We start from the raw sequence: 22,663 nt of genomic DNA, 5'->3' as shown, positions 1-22,663 counted from the left end.
ATAAGGGCAGTTTGGTTACCTTTAGTGACTGCTTTGCTTAATAGCCAAGTAGCTGGTCACAACTGTGATTTCTAAATGAGGACTATCTGTATTTTGTTTGTCATCTAGAGTTTCACTGGATAAATGGAAAATCACATACAATTGAATAATCATGACCAAAGATGTTTTTGAAATGCTATTTTCTGATTCTTCCCCCACTCTCTCACACATGTTAATTTTCTTCATGTCCAATTGAATCTACTCTGATTAGGGAATTATTATATATATAATCTAATTGAGATTAAAATTGCAATGTACTTATACATACACAAACCCATTCAAACAATGCACACCCTCACTTCCTCCTGTTTTTTTTTAAAATGTAATAATGTAATACTGGGACATTTAAATTATAAACTAACAAAACTTAAGAAGCTGATACATAAAGAAGTTCAAAGACAAATATTCATTTTTAAATAACCCCCTGAAAGTCACAGTTCTGCATATGTAAAATCAGAAAACCTTTTCTACTACTTTGAAAGATTAGAAATCCAAACAGGATGATTTCCCTTTGTATATTACTGTTCACACTTGGTTCTGAAAGGTTTATAGTTGTCATTTATCAATTCTGTTTATCTTGTGACTGTACACTTATTAAGGAAGCTTAAACTCTGTCACAGATGATAACATTTAAACCTGAGCATGAAATCAATGCATCTATACATTTATGCAGCCTTTGAACATTATTGCACCACAGAGGTTCATTATTGTGATCCTGGCTTGTGTTATCTAGTAATTCAAAAACCTGTACTTGAAATTAGCTTCTAAATATAGAGTGTAAGTTTTCACAGCTGCTATTTATTTGTGAAATGACATCTGGGTTGTGGTATGAAAAGCAATGAATATGTGCTGATTTTTCAGTAGCCGTGTTTCTAGCCTCTTCAGAGCATATTTGAACTAAATGCTGCAAAAAGATGCAGAATAGAATGGAATGACCAGAACTAGTTGCTAATCACCAATCAGGTGATAGTTGATCCTCTTCCTCCTTGCTTAAATTATTAGGATGCTTTTCTAAATTTCTATTGCTTCTGCAATAATTTTGGGGGGAAAAAAAGTCTGCTGTATTGTGCCAGGATGCTGATGTTGAGCCTTGGTGGAGCAGTGGGCTAATGCCTCCTTAAGTAACACCAGCTGCCTGCAATTAGTGCAGGTTCGCATCCCACCAGGCTCAAGGTTGACTCAGCCTTCCATCCTTCCGAGGTAGGTAAAATGAGGACCCAGATTGTTGGGGGCAATTAAGCTGACTTTGTAATAATGCCGCTTGGGGTGTGTGTGAAAGCCCTAATAAGCAGGCATATACATAGAATGAAGGCTACTGCTAAGCTTGTAAGCTGCCCTGAGTCTTCGGAGAAGGGCGGGATATAAATGGAATTAAAATAAATAAATAAAAAAAAATATTTGTAGATCTATTTTGTGATTAGTGTTCAGCCAGCACTAGCTATCCAGTTTAATATTCCCTTCATGTCTCTTAATTCTGTACTTTCTGGGATGTGAATATTAAAATGGACAACATGATATTCCATAGAATGTAGAATTAAGGAAATAAAACGAAAAGCTTAAAAATTGTCAGATTCAAGGAACCAAGAACAACACAAGGAGCTACTCAACAGCAATTTCTTTATTGTTGCTCACCTATAAAATGAATCTTGCCAGACTAAAGCATTTATCTGCATAACTATTCCCGGTAGATATACTCTGTGAACTCCTAAGAGGGGTCTGCCTTTACCCTTGTCTTGCACACCAAAAATTGTCCCTTTGCTCTCTGTGAAAGACACGCTCCCTCCATTCCACAACAAAAACAGGGCAACCAGCTTTGTCTGATTGCCAATCGCAAAGGCCAAATATTAAATCTATATTAATATCATTAAAATATCAATTCTATATTGAAATACCAATAAACTGATTCAAAAATCCTTAGCCATTTTCTTTACAAAAATAATGAGGAAAATGTATCACATAGAAAGTGTCAAGATGGCATAGAACAGAAAGAAAAATATCACTGAAGCAGTAAAGATATCAAAAGATAGCAAAGCACAAAAGAGAAATCAAATCCCAGTATCTGAGTACAAAGATAAAGTAATATTCCGTTCTAATGTTATTGTTATTTCATGAGAGATGTTGTAGCATGACTCTTTCCACCAGTTGGATATTGATATACGAAAGCTAATGTTTGCTGTATTGTACACCATTACTCTTCAAAGCTGGTATACACTGGAGCTACATATTAGATTCTTCCCAAATTAATGTTATTTAAATAGTGTGGAGAGACCATTTTGCAGCATATCTGAGCACCACTGCAACATCATCTGACTCTATGAATGTCAGAGTAAGTCCAAGCATTTATCAACATGCAGTTGACTTTCTATGTATCTTGTACAGTGCAGTATTAAACATTTTCATTTAATGCTTGAAACTTCCCTTTCTCTCTGTGCCTGTGTTTTTGAAAGAGAAATCTATTCCTAATGCAGTTAATTGGGAAAGAAAACAAATAACCACATTTATTGATTAGATACTCACCCTGAATGCACTCCTGAATACAGATTTATCACCACTTGGCAACTTGGAGAACAACACATTATAGCCACCACAGAAATTGACATTCCTGCAACTAGTTTTCTGCAACCGAGCCAAGCTATTGAGCTGTGTGAATTATGGCAGTGAGCTTGCCTGCAAGCAATAATGCGGAGTGGCAGTGGAGAAATTAAATCTGTGATGGCCAAGTATAAAACATTAATACAGATTGTTAGTTAAGCTCGTTTAGGAGAAACTTTTCGTGAAGAAAGCAGAATTGAACATAACATGATTCTGGGAATTCTTTTCCATTACCTGCTACCTGAAGCCTTTAACCGCATATCTGGCACCTTTTAAGAACTATTCCCTCCAATATATTGTACCAAGTGAGAATATAGTTACTTCTCAGTTTTATGTAAGACAACCTTTTCAGATTATGTTGAAATTCCTATATAGGGGGGTGGGAAATGATGCAATCAAAAAGAATTGCAAGAATAGCAAAAGACACCAAAACAATGATAGTTCTATGACTATCTTAAACATTAAACTTACAGAGAAGTAGAATAAAAATGTAAGTTAGGGGGCTTTGCCTTAATTGACTGCAACCAAATATAGATGTCATGTTTGCTATTCAGACATTCCCATGTTCAATCCCTGCTTTCTCCATGTAGAAAAAGCAAAAATGGAAAAAAAGGATGATGATGATTTTCTACACAGCTTTCTGTATAGTCCTTTTTGAAGAAGTTTACAACATAGTTTTAAAACTTAAAATATAAAATAAGATAAATTTAAACTACACAAAATATGTATTTAAAAGTTTGGAAGGTGGAAAATGAAAATGAAATAAAACCCTTTATAAAGGGAAGGGACGCGGTGGCTCAGTGGATTAGGACACTGAGCTTGTCGATCAGAAGGTCAGCAGTTTGGTGGGTCGAATCCCGAGTGCTGCGTAACAGAGTGAGCGCCTGTTACTCGTCCCAGCTTCTGCCAACCTAGCAGTTCAGAAGCACGTAAAAATGCAAGTAGAAAAATAGGGACCACTACGGTGGGAAGGTAACAGCGTTCCGTGCGCCTTTGGCATCTAGTCATGCTGGCCACATGACCACGGAGACGTCCTCAGACAAGCGCTGGCTCTTCGGCTTTGAAACGGAGATGAGCACCGGCCCCTAAAGTTGGAAACAACTAGCACGCATGTGCAGGGGAACCTTTAACTTTACCTTATAAAGGGAAGACTGCCGTAATACTAAACTAAGCTCTTAGGGATTTCAGTATTGAAAACATTCCAGAGATCATGTGCCACCACTGAGAAGTCCTGTCCACAGGCAACTACAAAATTATGTTTGTCAGCCATGACACATGCAACAGGATCTTTTTTGAGGAGTATAATTATCTGAATTGTAATGAGGAATGTAATGCTCATTACATATCAAAGTTGACCCCAGGAACCCCTCCATACTATAAATGGAGTTTTACTCCATTTAATATAGAAAAGCTCCTAAACTCTCCTATTATCAATCTACCTCAGATACTCTCCATCTCAAATATTAGCTGAATGAGGCAAAGAATGTCAACAAAGTCAGTTGAATTGAGTCCCCTTTTGTATGCTTTTATTGTGGTGATGGGTCACCATTTTATATTCTATATTTCATATTTACATTTCCTGTATGATTTGACATTATGTTTGTATGGAGTGAGTTTGGTGTATGTTTCACACCACATTGTTGATTTGTGCAGCCTTATAAATTCAGCAATAAACAAATAAACAGAAGTGGGCAGTGAAGGTTTTTTTTTTTAGCTCTTCCTTCTGCCTACATATAAGTGCATTTTATGCTTTTATGCTTGAACTTCATACACATGCATCGAGGAAAATGTAAAACTACTTTGCAATCACTTTCCTGGAACAGAAGTGTGGGAGAGCACAGAAGCTGAGCCATTGTCCAATGGGAGGTTGTGATATCTTGTAATGACTTTTATTTTTAAGTGTTTAAATTCAAGAAGGACTTTTGGAGGAGTAGACAGTGATCTATCAGACAAGGGCTAGGCTAGCTGACCTATAACATTCCATCCAATTTGATTGTTCTCCAATAACTCTTATTCTACTTAGTTGTCAACATTCTGTTATCTTAGAGTCCAATTAAAATGCTCAAAAGCATAGCAGACATAAGCAAAGGATTGCCTTTACACAGGTACAAAAAAAATCTAAGCATCATCTCATCTTCTACATGCTTTCTTTTGACTGACCTTTTCAGGACAGAGACATTTATAATAGAAACAGAACATGATTGATAATTAATGTTTCATTGGTGACAGAAATAGTGACATTAGACTGATTTTAAAACTATGTTTTATTAATGAGAATTAAAATCATTTCTGTCTTAGTGTAGCAAGAAGCCCATATAGAGATGAGGATTAAAAAAATGGAATGGAGGGGAAAAAAACACAAATTAGCTCTAGTTGTTTTTGAATATGGCCCTGCTTAGGTATCTAGGCAAAATACAAGGAGATATGATCTGGAGTTAATTCTATTTGATCTGGGTTTCTGCCTCCGCCTCCTCTCAGAATGGCTATAGTAAATTCAGGAAAATAAAATGGATAATGCTTGAAACCTAATGATTTGCCTGAAACCTAGATTTTGTTTGGTAGTTTGCCTATCGGCCCAGGATAAGAAGGAATGTTAAGACTGTTGTGTGGAATGGAGCATGTTGGGATGTCCAGTTAGGCTGAAAAAGTAGCAAGGAGCACTTTAGGCTGTTGCCTTTGAGTAAGTGACTATTTTGTGAGTGGCCATATTAATCACGATGGCACCTTTACGACAATGCTCACAATGTGCTTTCAAAATTACAAGTAAAGGAAATAAATAAAGTTTATTCTTATAAATTGTATAAAATATAACAGCAAGGTGTGAGACTATCTGTTTCCTGCCCATGCAAATTGACTCACAAATGGTAAACAGTAAAAACAACGTATTATGACTTGCTTAAAGCTCTCCAGGAGACAGGAACTTACGCCTTGGACAAAAATCACTATCAGTAAGAGAGGTGTAATGTATTGGCATTGTATGTATAATTCATTTGCTTATGTTAACCGTTGCTTGGTGGTTGACCTACTTTCTGTATGTTGTAACGGTTACTGGGCTGATGTAGACTTGCTGTCTCCAGGCAGTTAAGTAGGTTTGGGGCAGGAAAATGCTCCTTCAAATCTATTGGTCGCTGCCTAAGTACACGGGTGTTACACGTGTCAACAATCCAGACCGGAGATGCTGCAGGCCCCTGTCCACTGATGGGAGGAAACACACACATCATGGTCAAGAATCCATGTTGATTTTGCCAGACCCTTTCAGGGACAACTATTTTTTAATAGTGGTCAATAGCCACTCTAAATGGTTGGAGGTGGTTCCATTTTCCACTATGACTACTGCTAGGACCATCCAGGTGCTGCAGAAACTATTTGTAACACATGGGCTTCCAGACATCTTACTCTCTGACAATGGGGCCCAGATCACCGCTTCAGAATTCCAGGCCTTCCTCAGGGCCAACCTCATAAGGCACGCCATATCGGCTTCCTTTCACCCATTGTCGAACGGTTAGGCAGAATGCATGGTCCGCACGACCAAGGAATCCCTGAAACAAATTGTCTCAGGGGATTGGCGCCACAGGCTGGCTGACTTTTTACTATGCCAGCACACAACACCCTGCACAGCCATGGGCAAAAGCCCAGCCGAGCTTTGTTGGGGGAGAAGGTTGATCACTAAACTGGACAGGCTGCACCCCAACAGAGTCACAGCAGACACTTCATGCCCAAAGGCACCAAGAGGTTTACAAGTGGGTGACTGGGTGTGGGCAAGGGGCTTTGTGGGTGGCAGCAAAGATTGTTAAGTTGTCAGGACCACTCTCCTATGAGATGGTCCTGAAAGATGGGCACATCATTTGCCAGCTCATTGATCAGCTGCGTCAGCGGTTAGCAGATCAGTCTCTGGGTCAGGACTCCCAAGAGGGTCAGACTCAGGGTCCGCAGGATAACGATCCAACAGAGCAGTTTGCATGCTCTGAGAGAACTCCTGTGCATAGTGATGGGGAAATGGCCATAGAAGAATCCCCTCCTGACACACAAGCTGTTTCCCAGGATCTGGACAGGCAAACTGAACTGAGAAGCAGCCCTGCAGACTTCACTGCACAATCAGACTTTGGGGTGGGCTGACCAGGAATGGCCAGCCAAAGGAACTCAAGTCACTTCGACTCAACTGAACCCCAGAGTCCTGGTCTACCCAGCCTGGCAGGCAAGCAGGTAGACCGGGAGTTCCCTGTAACCCCTAGACATTCTGAATGGTCATGAAGGCTGCCTAAGTATCTGCAAGATTATGTACAACAAATTAGAGTTTCTGCTATCCAGGGGGAAGGGGTGTAATGTATTGGCATTGTATGTACAATTCATTTGCTTATGTTAACTGCTTAATGGTTGACCTACTTTCTGTATGTTGTAACCATTACTGGGCTGAGCTAGACTTGCTGTCTCTGGGCAGTTAAGTAGATTTGGGGTGGGAAACTGCTCCTTCAAAGCTATTAGTCGCCACCTAGAGGCCAACCATATAAATAGTTGTACAGCAGCTATTAGCTTGCTTCTGTCCCTGTTCTGAGTTAAATAAAATTGTTGCTGTTTGGACACTTTGTCTTGCTTAATGCCTGCAAGAACCAAATATATAACAAGAGGAACATCAGCCCAAATTGAAAATTACAAGTAAACAAGATAAGATAATAGCAGATGGATGGAAATTGTCAGGATGACCCTTTAGAAGTGTAAATCAACTTCAAAGAATGACTTAAGAGAATAAAAGGGAGTTGGGAGGGTTCTTAGGCATGGCTTGTATTGTGAAAGGGTGTAAAATGTATAGCTTGAAAACTGCTTTTTGCACTCTTTGAACTCAATCCAATTTGGGAAGGGTCTAAGAGGCCGTGCTTTCAACCGCTTTCCTTTTTTTTATTTTCAATTTTTCTTCAATAAATCTTTGTTTTTGTTAACCAGACTTGTCTTTGAATTGTATCAAATCTGGGGCTTTTAAATCTCACACAAGTGAGTTGTTTCTATTATTTCACTGTTCTATAGCTGCTCAATTCTAGGATGCGGGTGAATTCCTATCTCATATGACCTGCTTGTTTTGAGTCCATTGATATGGTATATAATCAATGTGAGTATTGTTTTGAGGTTCTTGGAAAATCCTTGGTCAAGTCAACCATTTAAAGAGGCACATTATTTACTTAGCTTTCCCTAGCTCCCTTAACAATTTTTGTGTTACAGTTTTCAGAAAGTTAGCTGCTTTAGACTTTTCCACCAAGAGCAGTAAAGAGTCCCAACACACCTTAAAACTAATCAAAATATTATTGCACAAGCTTCTGCAGATAATAGTCCTCTTCATCAGTGCTCAGGATATAATCCAGAAAAAGAAACATTTTATATAAACAGCTAATGTTTGGTGGGAGGAAAGCTGGGAGCAGTGAGGAAAGGGTTAAATAAGATGAGAAAAACAGTGAGAATTGCTCCTAGTGACTTTTAATACAGCAGTAGTTAGGTGTGATTCAGACATTCTTGCTTTGAAGACCTGGTTAACATGTGTAGTATAATTAGGAACTTTGTTCTTTGTTTAATGCATGAAAATGGTGTTAAATCTTCTAATGAATTGTAACTGGGTACTAACAGACTTCACATTTTCTTTTCCCTATAGCTTCCATCTCAGTTCACTGCTTGTAGCATAAGTATAACACACCAAAAGGCAACTTCCAAAAAATCAGTGGAGGAGAGCAGATCAGTTTCTCTGAACACTTTGTCTCTAACCTCAAGGTCACTCTCCTTGAGAAAAGAAATTACAAAGTCCAAATTACTTCTGAAGCAATTGAGATAGAATGTGCTAATTTTAATATCCCTTCTTCTGAGCTCCCCTATCTGTGTTAGTACTGTTAGAATTAGCATATAGAGCTGGGTGTGGCAAAGCCATTTTATCTTTTTAAAGGTAAAGTATTTGTGCTAAAAGAAGGTGGGCAATATTGCCAGGGGTTCTGAACAAATCTTCACCATTTTGAAGTAAATTTTTCTCTGCTTCATTAAAGCAGGGAATACAACCAAGTTTTTATGTACCATGATCTCTGGTTAAAATATGTTCACGTTGTGTTTATCAGACTGTGCTTATCATTTAAATAATTAATGATAGGTGGTAATACAATGGGGGGGGGAAACATAAAAATAAGTGATCTTATTACCAATTTTAGTGCACAAAGCCTTGCACATATGCACACACATACTCCCAGGCATTGCTATATCTATGCTTAAAGGACAACTGCATATTTTAGCTGCAAACCACAATGCTGTGCCAATTACAAAGCAGAGGTGAGGAAGTGTTAATGTGGTTAAATGTCAGGAAGGTAATTACAGAAGGTGACATTTATGTGACTATGCTGGACATCATTATTCTTTTGTGATTACTGTATTTTCCAACCTGTTGCTTAGCTTGGAATAGATATTTTTACAAATAGCAATCTGGACATGGAAAAAAAAATCTATCCCCCCAAAAAAAGAAAAGTGTGGGAAGGGGTTGTCACAACAACTCTATTAACCAAAAAGTACCGGTAATTTGTGCTCATCTTTCTTGACCTTTACGTCATCTGTGGATAATTATTGCAAAGCCCTGAATATCTCTTTCACTGATGCTGTTTTCTAGATAAAAAGAACTTGGAACTGAGCTTGACAAAGTTAACATGAGCAAGTTCATCCAATTTGTGGCAAATTTTATTGCTATTTTGATTGCCAAGTAAATTGTTTTTGGTACACAAAATAATTGCATAAAAGGGATGTGAACATCAAATATGCTCTCCCCACCACCACCAAACTTACATGCAAACTGAAGCTTTGCTCTCCCCCCCAGAATCGTTCCAAATGAATTTGTGACCAAGCACTGGTATGTTCCAATATCCTGCTTCTTATGTGGATTATTTATTGCCAAGCTGCCTCCAACCAGCCTGTAGTGATAACTCATGGTAAGATCAATATCTGTGCCATTTTGCTTCCACCTTTGAGGGGAAAAAAATCAAATTATACTTATAATTTACAGAGGCTATTCGGGTTTCATTTTTATGTAGTTGCTGTAACATACCTGCACCAATGAAAAGCACAGTTAAAATATTAAAATATTGTATCATATTTTACAGCAGACTAACTTTTATACCCATCTTGTAAATTTCACTGTAAATTTTACAGTTTGAAAAACCTTCTTTTGAATGGAGTATTTTATGCAAACAGCCAAATGTCTTTAAAAAAAATAATTACAACTTATTCCTGTCATCCAAACTATACATTTAAATAGCAGAATCTGACTACATTCTTTTCTTCTATACTATAAAGGTACCTGAAAATACTCTATACTTTACAACCCATGCTATCAGTGAAATTAATTTGCTTGTAATATATTTCCTAGATCTAAATCAGAACGTATTATACTTCAAAAGGCAAGTGGAAAGCAAAACAGGGATGTTAATACCACTACTTTGAGAATGATAATGTAATAATGATAACATTGTTATTTTAAAACATGATCTGTCTCCCTTATCCTGTTAAAGAGAAAATGAATCGTATCTGTAATGTATCACAACTATTTACAAATGTCAAAATAAATTATGTTCCACAGACAATAATATTTTGTACAGGAATAATAATAATACTTCAGGTGGTTTAGCCATTTCTTCTCATGAAAAAAGATATGTTACCTAAAATCAAGTCTGCCCTGTGTCTGGGCAACAATATTCTGTACAACCACTGGATAGAAATAATTAAACTTGGCTGCATTTTTTTACTTCATCAGATTTGGTTACCATCCAGGTATGATATTCTTTTCTTAAAAACTCTGTAGATATATTACTGAAGACTCTGGTCCTGGCTTCCAGGTCCGGATTTCGGTGCAGCCAGACGTCCGAGGGAATTGCTCTTCGTGTTGCCTGGATTTCTTCATCGGGGGGCTCCTGTAAAGTGGTCGAAAGTCACCGTGGAGGGGCCATGAGTGGTGGAGTGGTCTCTCCAGTGGGTGGTAGATGGGCAGTGGCCCTCCCATCAGCTTGGAGCTACTCTCCAAACCGAAGAAGAAAGGATCGGCCACTCCCATGGCCCATCATTTAGCTGTTTCCTGCTGAAGCCAAAAGCACAACAAAGCACTTGAAAACTGGGTGAGAATTGCCTTCTTCTTTTCCTAATTGTCTACTTTCCCTGCCAAAAGTTTTCTGAATTTGCTTCCCCTTGTGAGGAGAGAGGCAAGGGATTTCTGTTTTTTTTCCCCCACCCTCCTTAATAGCGGCCTTTGTCTACATTGGGAGAGAAAAGAAAAAGCCTTGTACTAAATTATACTGATTAATTGGACTTACTGCCTTTCTACTTTTGGCCCAAAGTTCATATATTTACAGAAATGGACTATTCTACCTATTAGTCTAAAAAGGGGACAAATAAATTAATAAATAAAAAGACACCGTTTGAAAAGGATTTGAAGTACTCTGGTGATATCTAGTGAATACTATTGGCAAACAAGCTTGCTTATATTTTGGACTGACCTTGGCATTAAGATAAAAACCTGAAACAGCTGGAGATGAATTTGGCTTAGACTTGTGGAGGTGGACACTTACTGATTTTTGTTTGAAAAATAGCCTCCACCAAGGACTATTTACAATTATTACAAAATGGAGAAGGATCAGCCACAAATCTTGCTTGATTATAACCTCATACTTGAAACAATCTACAGAGTCACTGAGATGTCTATCTCCAGATTTAATAATTTACATGCCAACCTTAAGTCACAAATTGAAACCCAGACTGCAACTAAAGAATTTACACTTCAGAATATAACAAAATTGGAAGATATTACTATTGAGACAGAGGAATATAAGCAACAACTTAAAAACTAATGTTAAAAGCTAACAACTGAAAAATCTAATATCCAAAACCTAACTTTACTCAAAGAACCTACAATTTTTAAACTACAAGGAACCACTACTATGACAGACAATCTTAAAGACCAACAACAAACTAGGGAAAAACTTAATACTCAACTTCTGACCCTCTCTAAGGAACTTACAATTTCAGAAGTACACTATTTGCAAGATAGTGATGCCAATATAGAGGAAGCCGAAGACCAACAAAGACAACCTATGGAAACCTTGGACAGTCAATTACTAACTATAAAACTAGATAAGATTTTCTACTCAAAACAGATCAACCCAGATGGAAGAAGAATCCAGACTGAACTGCAGACAGAGATGTCAGATCAAATAAAGAAAGTGGAATTAACATGGTAGCAATATAATGACTATAAATGGTTCAACCTTTGTATATTGCTGATGGTTGGATGGCCTCCTCTGGTGCAAATAATATACATGCGAGCAAATGAAGACCTACTTGGCAATTTAAAGCCCTGGCTCTAGAAACCCGACTGGCAAAAAAAGAAACCTAGACTTAGATTTAAAATATGAATTCCTAGAGAATTATCATAGGTCATCTTGTTAGTAATTAGTGACTTATTAGGATCTGAAATAGAAAATATTCATGAGATAGAATTAAAATGTGTTTAAGTATTTACTAAGCTTATTTCAAATATTATAAATTTATATATTGATATAATGGAAATTTGACTTATGGATCCTATGTTTGATGTTAAAATTTTGGTTATATATAAGTAGAAGTAGATTGATAAATATAGACTCTCCGATTGGTAACTTGTGATGTATTAGGATATGAAATAAACAATGTTTATTAGGTAGAAGCTAGCTATTTAAATATTGGGTGTATGTTACATGATATAATTTTTCGTGTAATAAGCTTAGGGAACTTTGGGTTGTGAATACTATTTGGGATGTTAAAGGTTAAACTTGGATACTATAATTAACATCAAAATTAGATAAAATTTAATAATAGGCTATATATATACCTGCAGATGGGGACTGTAGCCAAGAAATTAAAAGACGCTTGCTCCTGGGGAGGAAAGCCATGGCAAATCTAGACAGTACACTAAAAAGCAGAGACATCACCCTGTCAACAAAAGTGCGTATAGTCAAGGCTATGGTCTTCCCAGTTGCAATGTATGGCAGTGAAAGCTGGACCATAAGAAAGGCTGAGCGCCAAAGAATTGAAGCCTTTGAACTATGGTGCTGGAGAAGACTCCTGCGAGTCCCTTGGACTGCAAGGCGATCAAACCGGTCAGTCCTAGAGGAGATCAATCCTGACTGCTCTTTAGAAGGCCAGATCCTGAAGCTAAAACTCAAATACTTTGGCCACCTAATGAGAAGGAAGGACTCACTGGAGAAGAGCCTAATGCTGGGAAAGATCGAGGGCAATAGAAGAAGGGGACGACAGAGAATGAGGTGGCTGGATGGAGTCACTGAAGCAGTAGGCGTGAGCTTAAATGGACTCCAGAAGATGGTAGAGGACAGGAAGGCCTGGAGGAATGTTGTCCATAGGGTCGCGATGGGTCGGACACGACTTCGCAGCTAACAACAAATACCTTATCAAAATTGGATTGACAAAATCTTCTTTAATTGACTATGCTATTCCTACAAATTTCTTAGTTCAAATAAGTTGTATTGAATGTTGAGGGAAATAGAGAAGGATGTTATGATAATGTAACCCAAATTATGTATTGAAAACTCTGTTACTCAACTGATGACTACCCAGGTATCATGATGCTTTCTAAATATATAGGTTGTAATTTGAAAAACTAATAAAACTTTTTTTTAAAGACTCTGGTCCCAAACTCAAAGTTAGATTTGCCTTGGCCTTCTGGTTGAATTCTTTTCATAGAATGGCAATCCAAAAACTTTGGGTAAACAACTCTTTTCTTGTGCGGAAGAGGTGTTTGAAAATGAACATTAGTATTTGCATTAGTCATAGAAAATTGTCATAAAGAGCTGACTGTATGATAGATATGCCAATGACAACAAGCAATCTAAATTACTACAAAAATCCAGCTAATCATGTTTTCTATACGAATAACATGTTAGATATTTGTTGCTGTGAAAAAATAAGTTATCTAAAAATAACTGTCTCTGTACCCACGTTCCATACAATCTAAATAGAAATAAATAATTAAAATTGTCTATATCTTCTGCTTCTTCTGATTTTTGTTCAGTTCCATTTCAGCAGAGTTTAAACATATTGAGACCCAATGACAATGTTGACTTTCCATGCAAAAATTCATACTTTGGATTATTATTTTTTCATTTTGAAAACAAGAGTTAAATTTTGAAGGAGTAAGGCAAGCCATTGGCAATTTGGGCTGTTTAGATCAGTTTATTTCCTTCAGGTAGTTCAGTTGTTGTAAGAGGAAATTGGTTTTCCTAAATCTGCCAAATGGCACTGTAGCCTAAGCAGAAGGGATGGTGCTTATGCTGTGAATTCTCTTTATTTTCTTGGAGTGTCCTTATTGTATCAAAATGTCCTAAATCCAAGAAAATATTAGTGAAAGCAAGTAATGTTGCTATTACTTGCAGTATTTGTTTTTGGGTGTGGGATAGAAGTTGTGAAAAATTTGCCTGCCATTACTATAAGGTAAGGTGCCATAAGGTAATTTTTTTTTGCCTCCGTTTGAATTCCTCCTTATATCTCAAGTCTACTACTGGAGAAATGGTTTTAGTAAGAGTTGTAATGAAGTATTTGGTACTCCTATTTTTGTGAGCAGCAGATGAAGAAGAGACCTCAATGAGAGGGCCATCTATTTTCTCCCTAGGAACATAAAACATTTTTAACATATATTATATGGGAGCTGGTTGAAAATTTATTTTGTGTCTTATAGTCTGACAAGATCTGCTCCAATGGAAATGGAAATGAAGCCAGAGTAAATTTAAATTAAATTACCTTGCCAATTTGTTAAACTACATATGAAGTTTAATTGGTATAACATAACTGACCTGACTCCCCTGTAAAATAAATAATTAAACAATCAATAATGCTTAATCTGAAGGGCTTATTTTTACAATGAAAGCATAGATATCTATGCGTGAAAAAGTAATTCATGTTCAGAGGCTGAAGGGGAATTTCAGAAAGGCTTACCTAAAAGCCTTTTGGATAAATACATTTTCCCCAAAAAATGAACGAAACTGAATGGATATTACATCAATTGAATTCCATAAGCAGTTACCTGTAGCTCAGAAATGTTTCTTGGGCCAGTCTTTCAAAGGTTTGTCTTTATGCAGTCATAAGATATCAGGGTCTTGCTAGCTGGCTGTTGCCGTTCATTTTAACTCTTCGATTCTTATACACTTTATCTAATTTCACATTTTTATCAGGTCTAGTGGACCTGTTGGGTATTCTGTAGCATTTCATAACTCAATTCTCTGGATTTCATTTTATTTTCCCCTCACCACCCATTTAAATCTATATACAATATACGTCCTCTGGATCCAAAAAATTTCTAATGCTGGAAACACTAGTGCTTAATTTGCCAGCTCACTTTAATTTCTGAATCAATCACTGAAATAACTGCTGTCATAATTACATGGTTCCCAATTAAACCCTATAATTGTTTCTCAACACAGATGCAAAGTTGTTGGCTTACTTGCAGCAAATGAATTTTTCACAGTGTCCCATAATCATTCTAATTACACAGTGTGATTATTATTATTAAGCTGTGCATATAGATAAGGAACTCAGCTCCTGGTTATGGCCTTCTCTTAATTAATATGTTTAAATCAATGAAGGAAAGCTATTAATGGATGCATATGATTGCCAGGTGAGTCTTTAATCAGATCATGCATACCCTGATGAATTACTTAAAATTCATCAAGAAACAAAAACTTTGAAATGATTTGGAAAAAAAATGTACATTCAGTTCAGATTAATTATTTTATAATGGATTTAAAATCCTTCTGGTATTTGTGCAAAACGTGCAAGTCAAAGAAAGTGTGAAAGTTCAATGTATGTCATGGAGAACGCCACTTATACTGACTCTATTCAATAAATCTTCTCCAATAAATAAGTTCCACGGAGACATGGAGGGTTCCAGTTGCATTTCAGCTAAAGTGACTACAACACTCCTTAGTGACTCTAAGATAGTGCAGGATGATCAAGAATTGAAGGGATGAGCATTGGTCCATGAGCCTATTTCATTCTACTAGGAATATTCTTATGCCATTTGTCATGTAGGTTGGATTTCCCATTTAGGGAGATGGTTTTAGAGAGTGGAAGAGCAATTTTGGCCCATTCAGATTGGATATGCTGCTTTTCATAGGTCAGCTTAAGCCTGCAGACCAGAGATTCCTCACTACTACTCTGTTTATTTTGATTATCATTCCAAATAGAGAATGTAGTCCAAATTGAGTAAGCATAATGCTAGGGCAAGAAGACAAAATCTATTTTTCTTGGCATGTCTTTCAATCACTGAATCCTACTGTGATCTGATTGGCTCATTGCCAAAACAAGATGACACCTTATTGGCTCTCTAAACACTCATGCTCATTGGCTACAATCAGATGAAGGAAAGCTACCTGATATCAACCTAAGCAAGTTGTGCTTTCTTTTTCTCGTTATTTGTCTAGAACTTTTTATAGAATACAGTACAGATAATTGAACAAATTATGTTGTATTACATTCTTGATTAAATTATATTTCCATTGATATATAATTTTATGGTACTCTTCCCCCCCAAAAAAAGTGGTGTTATTAGCCATCAACCTCAAAAATACACTTTTCCCAAAAGGTTTCCACAATTTTGGCCACTAATGTAGAATAGATAATTTTAATTAAATGTACTTTTAATCAAAGCTATTTTATAAGTATGGTTCCAGTCCTGTAGGCATGAATAGAATAGAGGTAGAAGGGACCTTGGAGGTCTTCTAGTCCAGCCCCCTGCTCAAGCAGGAGGACCTGTACTATCTCAGATAGGTGATTGTCCAGTCTCCTTTTAAAAACTTCCAGTGATGGACCACCCACAATTTCTGGGGGTAAGCTGTTCCACTGGTTGATTGTCCTCACTGTCAGGAAATTTTTCCTTAATGTTTTGTAGCTACTTAGTATCATGTTCTAGAACTAGTATGGCAAGAGAAGTTAATTCCCTTGTAATAACATTAGGTTCCTAAGATCTGAACTATTTCAGCTGAAATACTTCAAGTCACTCTGATCAGAAATGCACAACTTCTTAAACTCAGCAGCTGGCTGGTAGTGACAAATCAATCAGTTCTAAGTATAGTGTCAAAAAATTGTTTTTCTTAGTGATGTATGATGATGATGATGATAACTTTATTGTCACTTTGAATGTACACCAATCGGCATACATCAAAATGAAATTTTGTTGCATACAGCTCTCAAAGGGTTACCACCTCCGATATATACTTCTTGTTCGTGGCCCGCTCAAATTTCACATTGTCCATTATAGTCTCTAGGGAGTGAATGATGGCACACAGGACAGATGGAAATGGGGCTCCATGTGGATTAGCCCTCAGGTTAGCTTGTATGTATGAACTCCCTTCAACAAAATGCAGATTTTGTTTGACTCAACAAGGTATTTTGCTTAAATTCATAAAATATTTTGAGCAGTATTTTCCAAATCTAGAAACTCGGTCACAGAGTTCATCAAAACCAAAAGGAATCCAAGCATCTCAGCTAATGCCCTGACACATCATTACAATAGAATATTTGGTTGGAAGGGAAAGATGAGGATTGAAAACTGATTTGATCTGGAGGAGGGATTGAAATCCAGCATGGGCCTGCCCCTAAATTTAACCTGAAACTGATTTTTATATTTTCAAACCAGGGTAAATTAAGCATCATCACAGGATTTTTCCTCCATCTTTGTTTTATCATTTCAACTACTTTAAAAAATGATAAAAAAAACCTAATTAATAACAAAATCGGGGGAAAGATTTGGTGAATGGATACTGTAATATCTATGTTCTTGTATATTTTGGCTTACCTAAAATTGTAGGAGAGAATAGATCCTCTTGAAGTAAAGCCACCATTTTCCTGTCCTAAAAAATGCCTTTACACAGAGGACCTTTTTTACATGGTAGTAAACCAGCTAAAGCAACATAGAAAAGTAGTACTGTATAGTCAAACAGTATCCTTAACTGAATTTCAGTGAAGATCTGGATAATGTTGGGAACAATTTTATAAGCTTATTTATTCAATGGTATACTGTACATTATATTTTATGGTTTTATTTTAACTCAAGGTTAAAGAAAGACAAAAAAGACAAATGCAAAAAATGGAAAGAGGGTCACATAACTAAGGCCAATTATCAGCAGACAGCAAGAATTATCCAAAGATGAAGTAAGAAAAGCAAAGTCTCAGAACGAACAAAGACTTGAAAGAGAAATCAAGGATAATAATAATAAAAAAAAATATTCCAATATATTAACAACAAGAAAAAAGTCAAGGAAACTGTAGGCCCACTAAAGAGAAAAGATGGCAAAGAAATAACAGGCAACAGGGAGAAAGCAGAACTGCTTAACTTATACTTTGCATCAGTCTTCACACAAAAAGAAACCATAGCCCAACATACCCAAAAAAAACCACTGCAAAAGACAAACTAGCAACAAAAAATTAAATAAGCAAGAAAATGGTAAGAGAACACCTATCCGACCTTGATGAATATAAGCCACCAGGATCCAACAGATTACATCCCAGAGTTCTGAAGGAGCTGGCAGATGTTATCTCAGAACCATTGCACCATATTTTTCAAAAATCCTGGAGCGCTAGAGAAATACCTGAGGACTGGAAAAGGGCTGTTGTGGTTCCCATCTTCAAGAAAGGGGGGAAAAATGGACCCAGGAAACTACAGACCAATCAGTCTAACATTAATACCTGGGAGGATCCTGGAAAAGATAATCAAAAAACAGATCTGCAAACATATAGAAGCAAACAAAGTTATAACTAGTAGCCAGCACAGGTTTGTCAAAAACAGATCATGCCAAATCAATCTTATTTAATTCTTCAATAAAGTGACTAAACTAATACACCAGCAAAATACTGTGGACGTAGTATACTTGGACTTCAGTAAGGCATTTGATAAGGTAGACCACAATCTACTCCTTGGTAAGCTAGAAAAAGGGGGAATAGACAACATCACCACCAGATGGATCTGTAGCTGGCTGGCAAACCACAGTCAATGAGTAGTCTGCAATGGCACTACATCCACATGGAGAGAAGTAAGCAATGGAGTACCACAAGGTTATGTCTTAGGCCCAGTACACTTCAATATCTTCATGAATGATTTAGATGAGGAAATTGAAGGGGAACTCATCAAATTTGCAGATGACACCAAACTGGCAGGAGTAGCCCAGAAGAGTACCCCAGAAGACAAACTCGGGATCCAAAAAGATCTTGACAAACGTGAACAATGGCCCCTGTCCAACAAAATGAGTTTTAATGTGGAGAAAAGCAAAGTTTTACATTTAGGAAGGAAAAATAAAAGGTACAAGTACAGATTGGGTGAGATCTGGCTTAAAAACAGCAACTGTAAGAGGGATCTTGGAGTCCTAATGGAGGATCACTTAACCATGAGCCAGCAGTATGTAGCAGTAGCCAAAAAAGTAAATACAATCCTGGGTTGTATAAACATAGAATCAAGATCATGCAAAGTATTTGTACCGAGTAAGATCACACCTTGATTAATGCAGTCAATTTTGGTCACTATATCACAAAAAGATGTTGAGAGTTTGGAAAAAATTCAGAGAAGAGCAACTAAGATGATCAAAGGCCTGGAGACTAAAACATATGAAGAATGGCTGCAGGAGTTGGGTTTGGCTAGTCCAAAGAAAAGAAGAAATAGGGGCGACATGATAGCAGTATTCCAGTATTTGAGAGGCTGCCCTAAAGAAGATGTGGTCAAATTATTCTCCAAAGCACCAGAGGGCAGGACAAGAAACAATGGTTGGAAGCTGAACAGAGAAGCAACCTAGAATTAAGAAGAAATTTCTTGACAGTGAAGACAATTAACCTGTGGAACAGCTTGCCTCCAGAAATTGTGGGTGCTTCATCACTGGAGGTTTTTTAAGAAGAGGCTAGACAGTCACTTGTCTGAAATGATATAGGTTCTTCTGCTTAAGCAGGAGGCTGGACTAGAAGACTTCCAAGGTCCCTTTCAGCTCTATTCTATTCTATTTAATGTTTCATCATTTCCATGAAGTTGTTAAATATAAACACAAAATTGTATGTACCGCAACAATCAACACTACTATCTAAATAACATAAATATTAATTATTATATAGAACTTCATCTAGCTAAATGGATGGAAGCAATGGATGGAAACTGATCAAGGAGAGAAGCAACCTAGATCTAAGGAGACATTTCCTGACAGAACAATTAATTAGTGAAATGACTTGCCTCCAGAAGTTGTGGGTACTCCAACATTGGAGGTTTTTAAGAAGAGATTGGACAACTATTTTTCTGAAACAGTGTGGGGTTTCCTAACTAAGCAAAGGGTTGGACTAGAACAGGGGTGTCAAACTCAATTTCATTGAGGGCCGCATCAGCATTGCAGTTGCCCTCAGGGGGCCGGGTGTGTATGGTCTGGGTGGGTGTGGCCTACTGGGTGGGTGTGGCTAGAGTGCGTATGGCCTACTGGGTGGGCGTGGCCATCTCTACATCGTTCACATCAAGGGTGCCTATGGGGGCCTGGGCAGGAGTGAGACAGATCTGAGGGTCTCTGGCAGAAGGAGGGTCTCTGGGCCAGGGCCAAGGCAGTGGGGGCCGTTCCCTCACTGTTTCCAGGATGGCTTCGCGGGCCGCATGAAACCACTTCACGGGCCGGATCTGGCCCCCGGGCCTTGTGTTTGACATGTCTGGACTAGAAGACCTCCAAGGTCCTTTCTAACTCTATCATTCGATTCTATTCTAAAAGCAATTATTTCCATACAGTCTTAAGGATTTGGATGTGTGTATGGAAATCTGCATAAAGGAGTGATTTTTTTTCATTGCCTTAAATATTTTGTATGCTACATAAATAGAGAGGCAGCAATTTACATTTTCAAAATGCAGTAATAAGTTTTAAAAATAACACCAGTAGCTGGAATTGACACTTGACATTCTAATTTTGCATCAGTAAAATGTATAAAAAGACATGAAATAAGTGTTTTCTGAGTAAAATAAAGTCAGAAAATAATATATATATGCAATCTATTCTAGTAAATAACAAACAAGCAAAGCTTGTGTGACCTTAAAAATAAATAAATGAAATTACCTGCTTCTCTTTCGTTCTACATTCTCACCTGCCACTTATGCCATTCCCAAAGTTTTTCATGTCTTATTGTAAATAATCATATTTGAGATAACCCCCCTGGGTTATCATGCCATGCCATGCCATGCCATGCCATGCCATGCCATACCATACCATACCATACCATACCATACCATACCATACCATACCATACCGTACCATACCGTACCATACCGTACCATACTGTGTACTACACTACACTACACATATACACATTTAACTCCTTTATTTCAACTGCTTGCTCTTCATTTGAGAACTATGAAGTTTTGTCATTAGACCCAATAATACTCAAAATAATAATATAAACAGAAGATACCTTACCAATAGTGTAGCAAGGGAGAACCTTTTGCAGTACAATTCAAAAGCACTTCTGATTTTTCTGAATTCTCTGAATATATGACATCAGATAGCTCTTGAATAAAAACAAGACTGTGACAAATTTGTTCATCTATGATACGAAACATATTAAACAGATTTAAAACATATTTCACTTAAAGACAATTCTCAGAATGTATCTGGTTTTCCAGCCAAACCTTAGATATCTTTTATATACTGATAGTTTCTTGCAAAGTATTCTCTCTTAATAGTTCTACATGAAAAAACTAAACCATTTTGAGATACCTATTTTTTTCTCTCTATTCAAAAGCAGCTAATATTTAATAATAACAATAACAAAAATACCCCAAAGTGGAAAGTATCCTTTCTTTCCTTCCTTGAGGGCTTTTAACTTAACCAACCATGTATTGAGATATCCATCCAGTGTGAGTTTAAACACAATTTAAATATACAATGTTTATGTGCCCTTAATGTTCACCTATCACCTTGCTGCTTTATTGTCAAGGCTGTAAAAATATAAGGTACTCTGTGCCTTTCATTTATTTCAAAATCCTATGAGGTAAAATTGCTTTCAGTTTTTCCCCAGATAGTCTGTGGGCAATTTCCTCTTCCCATACAAGTGCAAACATTTCATGCCTGATTAATAATAACAGCTCATTCTTGAAGATTTGTGTGGGTTTTTTTACATAATAAAGGTGAAGAAATGCACTTGCTTTTAGCCTTGCTTCAGAACTGTAGGATGCTCCTTGCCTCTACATTGCTTATGTCTGACTAGTGTAGAATGATCCTTCAAGAAATTATTGTAAACCATAGTAAATGGATTACCATAGCAAAATGAACTGAATAGGACTAGATGGATACAACAGTGAAGATTGCTGTGACTAAAAAAATCTATTGCTAAACTGTCATCTTCCTTTCTTCTCTATGTCTTTAATTGAGACCATTTGCATTCTAACAACATCTACAGTCCATAGGACAACAGTGTAATCAGCTTTAAAAGCAAGTTAATTTATGAGTGTACATATTATTAAATAATAAGATCTTATATCTGGATTTTATTTATTTACTGTGGGAGCCTTGACGCTCTCTGAGTTTCATGGTTTTTCCCCAGACATTTTATTATCCAACTAGGTAACATCATCATTGCATTTATTTATTTAACACATTGATATAACTGCCCAACTCACAGGCAGGTGACTCTGAGTCACTTACACTTGATACAGTGTATTCAGATCCACATCAACCTGACCAATATATTGTCTCTGTTCCTTCCTTCACCGGTATTGGCTGTCCACCATTTCTTGCATGCAAAAAGAGACATTATCCTCCACTCCATCTCTCTCTCTCTCTCTCTCTCTCTCTCTCTCTCTCTCTCTCTCTCTCTCTCTCTCTCTCTCTCTCTCTCTCTCTCTCTCCCCTCCCTCTCCCCCCGTCTCTCTTTTTGCACCCACTGCAAAAAACATTCCATCTGTGTTCTGAAATTTCAAAAATATTGTTTTCCATCTTGAACTATCTTAAACTTTTCTAACCATTTAGATGACTGTGCTTTA

At 37.2% G+C, this 22,663-nt stretch overlaps 1 pseudogene across 1 annotated transcript in view; it reads right to left on the bottom strand.

The window, feature by feature from the left end:
- The window catches only part of LOC310634807 (contactin-6-like), a 185,424-nt pseudogene extending 175,853 nt beyond the window's left edge, over window positions 1-9,571 (bottom strand). Inside the window, exon 1 of the transcript in view lies at window positions 9,430-9,571. The product of the transcript in view is annotated as a contactin-6-like (transcript). The remainder of the gene's footprint in view (window positions 1-9,429) is intronic.
- Between the last annotated feature and the right edge of the window lie 13,092 nt (window positions 9,572-22,663).

Source organism: Vipera ursinii (assembly GCF_947247035.1).
Source record: "Vipera ursinii genome assembly, chromosome: 2".
Classification (NCBI taxonomy): Eukaryota; Metazoa; Chordata; class Lepidosauria; order Squamata; family Viperidae; genus Vipera; species Vipera ursinii.
The sequence above is the reverse complement of the archived record's forward strand: the minus strand, read 5'-3'. Positions and strand labels throughout refer to the sequence as shown.